General features: G+C 43.5%; 1 long non-coding RNA gene across 1 annotated transcript; it reads left to right on the plus strand.

Annotated features, from left to right (window-relative positions):
* Window positions 1-2,774: 2,774 nt before the first annotated feature.
* On the plus strand, window positions 2,775-8,809 carry LOC147115827 (uncharacterized). The gene is made up of 3 exons (XR_015078695.1): window positions 2,775-7,190; window positions 7,483-7,639; window positions 7,798-8,809. It is a non-coding gene; the product is annotated as an uncharacterized LOC147115827 (long non-coding RNA).
* The last annotated feature ends 339 nt before the right edge of the window (window positions 8,810-9,148 follow it).

The raw sequence follows: 9,148 nt of genomic DNA on the forward strand, positions 1-9,148 counted from the left end.
GTTCTAGTGTGCTCGCAGAGAACTGTGTTGAATGACTTGGCCCCAATTCACAAAACTTCATGGAGCTTTCGCAGTGTAACTTTACTGGACTAATATGGGACTGGTAGTCTAATCAATACACCATCCCAGTTGCTGTCAAGTGCACTGTTCAAGCTTTGAAAAAATAATTGCGGAAGTTACTCTGATAGTTTAGGTGGGGACTCTGTTGCAGTAAGGTAAAGGGGTATTTGCTGATCTGATTTTCAAGAGGCTATGTTGTAAGGTGCACAGTGATTAATGTTTGCTGAAATAGAAAAGGGAGAAATATTACAGCCTAGTTTTTGAGATAAGTGTGTATCCTGGCTTATCAGCTCCTTGCGTTCCATTTTAATCCTTAATTGTGGTGAAGCCAAGTTATTCTGGAACCTCTTTTCCTAAAGCTTTTGAGAGTTGCAGTGACATTTCTTTGTGTGTCACTAGAATAGATGCCCTATTAGGACAACTTGTAGTCTAAGTTGATATGTATAATGTCCATGTAATGTGAGAAGGTTTGCTGCGTACAGTAGCAGTTTGACGTTGAGGGAAAGCATATCCATTTTTACATCACAGAACAATGGAAATTTGCATAATATAAAATACTGATTTATAATTTTCCAATAAAATATTGAAGATGATAACCCAAAGAATAGGAAGCGAATAGAAAAGCCAGGTTAGGCAATGGATTAACTGAATCCTGTAATGCTAGAGAGCCAATTTTGGCACAAAATAGCTGCAAAAAGTGCTTGGGAGTCACAAGCTAATAAAATGATAACTGTAATTACAGTTTACTCCCAATATAAAATATTTTAGATTTGTACACTTATTAGTTGTAGTACACTGTGCGCTTGTGAGAGCTTTGGATAGCTGGAATCAAAATTCAGCCTTTATCCTCTCAAATGTCAGACACCAAATGAAATCCTGAATGAATGACACACTGCTGCCCCCTACGGGTACAAAAGCAAAATACTGCGGATGCTGGAAAACTGAAATTAAAACAGAAAATGCTGGAAATACTCAGCAGGTCAGTCAGCATCTGTGGAGAGAGAAACAGAGTTAACGTTTCAGGTCGATGACCCTTCATCAGAGCTGGAAAAAGCTGGAGATGGAACAGCTTTTTAAGCAAGTGCAGGGCAGGGAGAGGGGTGAGGGGAGGAAAGAACAAAAGGGGTGGTCTGTGATAGGATGGAAGGCAGGAGAGATTAAGAGACAAAAGGGATGATGGCGCAAGGCAAAATCATCTCCTTTGACTCCACTCGCTGGTGTTGCTATGGGTACCCGCATGGGTCCTAGCTATGCCTGCCTTTTTGTGGGATATGTGGAACATTCTTTGTTCCAATCCTACTCAGGTCCCCTCCCTCACCTCTTTTTCCGGTACATTGATGACTGTATCGGTGCTGTTTCCTGCTCTCGCCCTGAACTAGAAATTTTTATTCACTTTGCTTCCAATTTCCACCCTTCTCTCACCTTCACATGGTCCATCTTAGACTCTTCCCTTCCCTTCCTCGACTTCTCTGTCGCCATCTCTGGGGTTAGGCTATTGACAAACATTCACTACAAGCCCACTGACTCCCACAGCTACCTGGACTACACTTCCTCCCACCCCACTTCCTGTAAGGACTCTATTACATTCTCCCAGTTTCTCCATCTCCGCTGCATCTGCTCTGACGATGCCACCTTCCATACTAGTGCTTCTGACATATCTTCCTTTTTCCTCATCCCTCTACTGTGGTTGACATGGCCCTTGACCGTGTCCATTCTATTTCCCGCACTTCTGCTCTCACCCCTTTCCCTCCCTCCTGGAACCACGATAGGGTTCCCCTTGTCCTCACCTTTCACCCCACCAGCCTCCACATTCAACGGATCATCCTCCACCATTTCCACCACCTCCAGCATGATCCCACCACCAAACACATCTTCCCCTTACCTCCCCTTTCAGCATTCTGAAGGGACCGCTTCCTCCACGACACGCTGGTCCACTCCTCTATCACCCCTGCCCCTTCGCCCAGCATCTTCCTGTGCAAGCACAGGAGATGCAACACATGCCCTTTTACCTCCTCCCTTCCCACTGTCCAAGGCCCCAAACACTCCTTCCAGGTGAATCAGCGATTTACTTGTACTTCTTGCAATTTAGTATACTGTATTCACTGCTCACGATGTGGTCTCTTCTACATTTTTTGTATAGACCAAACGCAGACTGGGTGACCGCTTTGTGGAACACCTCCGTTCAGCCCGTAAACGTGACCCTGAGCTTCCGGTCACCTGTCCCTTTAATTCTCTGCTCCACTCCCACTCAGACCTCACCATCCTCGGCCTCTTACATTGTTCCAATGAAGCTCAATGCAAGCTCGAGGAACAGCACCTCATCTTTCGATTAGGCACTTTACAGCCTTCTGGACTCAACATCGAGTTCAACAATTTCAGACCATAATTTCTGCCCCTATCTTTATTTTCCATTTTTTTCACTCTCTCTCACATGGCAGCTGCCATTGCCATTTACACTTCACCTAGAGTCATCTTTTGTTTCTTAACTTTTCCCATCACCATCTCCTTTTACCTTGCACCACCATCCCTTTTGTCTCTTAATCTCTCCTGCCTTCCATCCTATCACAGACCTTCCCTTTTGTTTTTTCCTCCCCTCCCCCCTTTCCCTGCTTGCTTAAAAACCTGTTCCAGCTCCAGCTTTTTCCAGTTCTGACGAAGGGTCATCGACCTGAAATGTTAACTCTGTTTCTCGCTCCACAGATGCCCCCTACAGGTCGCTGTTTAAAATACAGCAGTAATTTGATGCCTTGGAAGAACTTGTATGTTTTTTTAAATCAAGTTTTCCCCTATATTTCCTTTAAAAAAATCTATTTTTCAGATCTGAAAGAAGGAAAAGTGTTAACATAAGAGTTTGCACTTACATGCTAGCTGTAAATGCTATTAAATATAAACAGCCAGATCTTCCCGGAGGTACACCGGAGGCCCACAGCTGCATGGAGCCAGGTTTGTGATAAGAATATAAGAGCACAAGAATCCATAACTAAAAAGAGATACAGATCACGCTTGTGTCTTCTGATGTCCCTAGTGTTATCTGAATGAGATCAGTGGAAAGCAAGGACATATTGTTTTCATAGCTCATTATCACAGCTTCAATAAACTTCCTGATATGTTACACGACAGAACAAATGTGATACTTTTTTCAAAAGAAAGGGGGAGGGATGCTAGAGTATGCAGTGTAGTTCAAATAGTAACATTCTCTTCTAATATTGGGAAATTAAATAAATGTTTACAAAAACTCCAGCCTTGCAGAGAATATTTCAAACATTGTGTTATTTTCTGACCCCCATTTCAGTTCTCTGGACTCGGGAACAAGCTGTTCAGTTGATTTCAGCAAATGGTTCCACAGAGAGTATCACTAGCATCCTTTTTTATCCTGAATGCCAGTCAGGAGGCATCAGTAATGGCAGAGTTTAAAAAAAAATTGTTTTTCAATTAAATGGAATGATTAGAGCTTGAAGACAAAAGCTCCCCTCAAAATTACAGAAGTAGGTTCAAACTGATTAATTAAAAAAGGAATTCTATGAGAATTAAACAACTTCCATAGAAAAATAGAATATCATGATTACAGTTGATGGAGCCAGGAGTTCTTTGTCTTTATAACTGTTCAGAAAGAAACTTCAGCCATCGAGCCAGCTATGCACACAATAGGATAGCAAAATACTGCGGATGCTGGAAATCCGAAATAACAACAGAAAACGCTGGAAAAACTCAGCAGGCCAGGGCAGCATCCATGGGGAGAGAAACAGAGTCAACGTTTCAGGTCGATGACCTTTCGTCACAACTGCACACAATAGGATTGGTTTGCAGGATTTGTCACAGGCCCAAGGGGGATAATCCCAAACTAGGTTCAGAATGATGGTCACCCAGTTCCATCTTTTGACGTACCTACCCAAAATGCAGATTCCTCAGTGTGTGTGTGGTGGGGAAGGTCTAACCTGAGTTTTTGTGTATTATGTACGAGGGATAAATTGTACTACAGTATCATTTTGTAGTTAATTGCGAAACTAAGTAAAATGTTAAACTCGGTCTTCATAGTAATTCTAATATCTTAAAATATTGCTTCAAGTATTCGTATTGAAAATGATTAAAAGTGTGTTTGTAGCAAAATATGCTAGAAGTGGCAGAAATTAGACCACTGTCAATGTATTTTAAAAGCAATGTTTAATTTTTTTTCAATTGAGAAGTGTAAGTACAATACAGGGTTATCTATATGGACTTCCTTATTCATAGGATAAAAAACTGTTTTCCATAGTTATCCATTAAGTATAGCCTATTAAAGTCAGAAGCAAGGCAAAAATCAATAGCAGGTGCATTAAAGGAAACTCCAGCCTTGAGACAGTGTGGATTTTAAATTTTTATTTGGGCTCATGAAGGTGAAGGATGTTTTGGTGCTGGGAAATGGAACTCTTCCCATTTCAGGCCCTCAGTGCCAGCACCAAATACTCCCAGGTCAGGTATAGTGCAGTCGGATGCAGAGTAAAGACCTCTCTACTCTCTCCCAAGCAATGTACCTCAGCTCCAACCTCATAACAGCAGCCCCAACTGCACCAGTGTGACATTTTCTAATTTCCCACAACAGCCATTTTGTAGCCTTTCTGGGTAAGATTGCCAATTGGTGCCAAATTAGGGACAGTATTACACTTTAAAACCCCCCCAAAATACTGCAGATGCTGGATATCTGAAAACAAAAACAGAAAAAATTGTAAATACTCAGCATCAGTGGGCGTTTACAGGCCTTGGGACTCTTCCTCACAACTAGGAGGTGTAGGGCCATGCCCACTAGGAATTTGATTTCACATAGGACCCTATGAACAGAACAATCCTTCTATACATAGTTATTAGCAGAATTATTTTTTATCATTCTGCATATATGATAAAAACAGCTTTCAAAATGGATGCTTTCCAGATATTTGGCAACAGTCACTAACTCCTTGTTGACTGCAGTTATGTTTAGAAGACGACTCCACTCAGCGGCACTGGGGGCAGTGTGGTCACCCACCTGTCTTGGCTGGGGATGGTGCATGTCCAAGAAAGAGCAAAAGAATAAGGAATACATAAAAAAAAGACAAATACACCCCAATCCAATTCAGTTTTCTTATACGATAAAGCACATGTGATCTCTTATGTTTTCTCACTGGTCCATGGAAGGAACAAGGAAATGAGAGAAATACTGGCAGGGTGATGGAGGCAGAAATGACAAAACATTAAGGGTCAGATTTTGCGGTCAGCGGCGAAGAAACTGCTCCAGCCGTTTGTTACACTTGCACTTGTCCATAGACTTGCTATGGGCTTTTGCACTGGAAGTTCCTGTCAGCCAACTATCTAAAAAGTGCAGCGCTCTCTACAGAGCATCTAGGACCTGTGTGAACAAGGAAAGCTGCTGTGTACCTCCTTAATCCATCAGATTGAAGAATTGTTAATGAGCAGTGCAGTGTCTGAACCAGGAAGTATCAATTAGAATATTGAATTCAGTATCAAATTAAGAGAAAGGAAATGTAAAAAAAAGTTTTATTTAAATTTTAATTAAAAAAAAAACTCCAACAATAATTAAGATCTGAAGGAATAAGACTCCAGATTTAGTTATTTTTCAGTGCCAGAGAGGTTGTTTGGCAGTAATTAAGATTTACCACGCCATTAAAAGGGTGCTTACACTGGAATGGACAAGTCCTCATTTTTTCTGGCGAGTTTAGTCCGTATGTATGAGATAAGTACAGCAACTTCATGGTGTGCAATGTATTTGAGGAGCCAGACAGCGAGATTCCATTCCTGGGAAGCTTTGGTTAGGGACATAGGAACAGGAGTAAACCATTCAGTTCCACCATTCAGTGAGGTCATGGCTGATCTGTATCCTTACTCCATCCACCTGCCTTGGCTCCATATTCCTTAGTACACTCGGCTAGCAAAAATCTATATATCTCCAATTTGAAATTATTAATTGAGCTAGCATCTACTGCTTTTTGTGGGAGAGGGTTCCACACTTCTACCACCCTTTGCGTGAAGAAGTGTTTCCTAACTTCTCTCCTGAATGGCCTGGCTCCGATTTTAAAGTTGTGTCCCCTTGTCCTAGACACCCCAACAGCAGAAAAAGTTTCCCTCTATCAATTCCTTCAAAATCCTTAAACAGCTCAATTAAATCACCCCTTAACCTTCTATATTCCAGGGAATACAAGCCTAGTTTATGTAATCTCTCCTCATAATCTAACCCTTGGAGACCTGGTAATATTCTGATGAATCTGCGTTGCACTCCTTCCAAGGCTAATATATCCTTTCTAAGATGCAGTGCCCAGAACTGTACATAGTATTCCAGATGTGGTCTAACCAGGGCTTTGTATAGCTGTAGCAAAACTTGCTCCCCTTTATATCCTAGCCTCAAAATATAAAGGCTAACATTCCATTAGCCTTTTTGATTATTTTTTGTACCTGACATTTTAGTGATCTGTGTACATGGACTGCTAAATCTCTTTGCACCTCCACTGTTCCTAGCTTTTCACCATTTATTTTTACACCTCATTTTTGTTCCTGTTAAATCTCCAATGCTGTATACTTTCTTCCTCAGCCCTGATGCAGAAGGGATTCACCTTTAAACCATTGCTATAGTGTGTCTTAAATTTGAAGCTGCACTTGTGATCAATGGGCCCGATCATAACTCAGAGGTGGGTTCTGAGCGCGGGCGTGGGGGTGGGGAGGATAGCGGGAGTGAAACTCGGAAGAAATTTCGGCACGTTGGAATCTCCGATTTCCACATGGATAGCTAATTATCATTTTACTTCTGGGTTTCATGTCTCCAATGTGTGTTAGCAGGTGTGATGCACACTCCCGCATGAAGCAATCTCAACTTGACTATTTAATGAGCCAATTCAAAGATGGAATTTGGAGGAGTTGGGATTCGGAAAACTTACAAGATGGACTCAGGACATTCAAAAGCTGAGCCATGTATTAATGATGCCTCATTTGATGTATTGCTGGGTGCAGTAAGGAGCAGAAAGGAGACAATTTTCCACAGCAAAGGGAAGAAGAAACCTGCTGCTCTCACCAAGAATGTGTGGCTAGAGGTAGCTGAGGAGGTCAACAGCAGGAGTATTATGTCCTGTACCCGGAACTGGTTTAATGACCTAAACAGGTCATGAAAGGTGAGTACAGTTGCAGATTCACCCACATCCTGTATTGCAGACCCCACCCCTCACTCTGTCTTGTCAAGTGTACTCCATCACATCATGCCTCATAGCCACTTAAGTTTCAAGAACACTCATTATTCACTTTCTAACCTCCCCATTTATTCATACACCAATGCCACTCACCCCAATCCTTATGCAATGTGGCAGTACACGCTCGCCTGATAGTCACCCTCACCGAATGCACTACATCCATCGGGTGAAGACATGCCTTACAGACACTCACGGGTCTGTTGTTTCCCCATTGCAGGAGAAGTGAGCACAGAACACAAGGGAGAGGGAGAGGACCAACGGTGGCCCGCCATAGATAGTGCAGCTGAGATCATCAGAGGAAGACGGCCATGGAGATCAGTGGCATATCTGTGTGACCATCGGAGATAGAAAGACTGGGACCTCGCAGCTGCCTGGTGACAGAATTAAATATCTCCGACCTACATCTCTTACAAGACTCAGTCATGTTGGCTTGATTTCAGCAATGAGTGAATTATGACCATCTTAATTATGCCAAGTAGCAACATTTTTACATTGCCATTACTAATTCATATCCGTCTCTTCTCTCCTTCAGTGCCTTCACACGTAGGACAGCAGTCCGGGACTTTCCGGATGACGATTCCTCAGAGGAGCTGATTCCTGCCGAGCAAGTACCGTCACAGGATTCATGCTTACCAGGCACCAGTGCAGACAGGCACACTTTGGTGGGTCCTGTTACACAGTTAGTTGGGTTTTCACTTGGTGACCCACAGTTCACAAGTGAGCACGAGCAGAGAGTGGTGGCCGGGACAGCTGTGGAGAGGCTGCATCGGAGGGCACAACCCTCTCCGAGCTCTGCTCAACTGGGCACAGATGCTGAACCCTGGGGAGCCATCGACGAAAAGGAGAATCATAGAGGGACAGCAGCAAATCTGCGAGGTACTGGTAGTCCTGCCATGCACACTGTCCACAGTAGCAGACAGAATACAGGGGTCCAGCTAAAGCATTAGTGAATTGATGTCGCAAGTCATTGCGAGAATGCCTTCTTCCATGGATAGACTGGTCTCCTCTGTGGAACTTCAATCATGGCAATCAAATGGGCCCATGCAGGCCATGACCATGGCCATACAGACTTTTGATGACAAAATATCTGCTGCTTTAAACAGGATGACAGATACCTCAGCAATGGTTTTACAACACGCCACTGATCTACACCAAGCTGCTCCCTTGCAGAGAGGTGGGAGTGTTGTGCTGCTGACCTATGAGAGGGATGATGGCGAAAGGGGACATGGAAGTGGGACATGCTGCCTCCTCTCCCGATGGCCGAGTCTTCCCTTGCACAGGTGTAGGTGGAGTAATCTTTGGCAGGGCCCTCACGGGCTCCAACACCCAGAGGTCGTCAGCCAAGAGCATCTCGGCAGTCAGAGCAGGGATCTGAGCAGCCGGCCTCTACCTCTGCTGAAGCTACAGGGATTGCACCATGTAGGCGTGGTAGGCAAAGGAAAAGTAAAACATTGTAGCTCACCAAGGATATGCACATAGGTTTTTGTGAAAATGTTATTAAGTTTCCTTTTTTTAAAATCAAATCACATAAAATTTATTAATTTGCACTACTTTGCCATGTTCACCATTCTTGCCTGCCGAATACCAACTTGGGGTTTCAGTTGCTTGGTGATGAATGTGGAGACATGAATTGACTGAGGCCAATTGGTGGGTATGCATTGAGTGGATGGTTGGTTACAGGACTGCTTTGTGTCACTGGGGGTGGGGTGGGGGAGGGGGCGGGGTATGTGATAGTTACTTTGGTCCAGTATGAATGTCTAACAACCTTCAAGTCAGGGCATCCCGAGCAGCAATGTGAGTGGCTGGTCTGGCATTGGGTGCCCCATCTTCCTCCTTTTCCTCCTTGTCCTCTCCATTGGCATCCTCGTCAGATGATGAGTGAT

This window comes from Somniosus microcephalus, chromosome 6, assembly GCF_052327205.1.
Source record: "Somniosus microcephalus isolate GS21.2 chromosome 6, FLI_Smic_1.0, whole genome shotgun sequence".
Classification (NCBI taxonomy): Eukaryota; Metazoa; Chordata; class Chondrichthyes; order Squaliformes; family Somniosidae; genus Somniosus; species Somniosus microcephalus.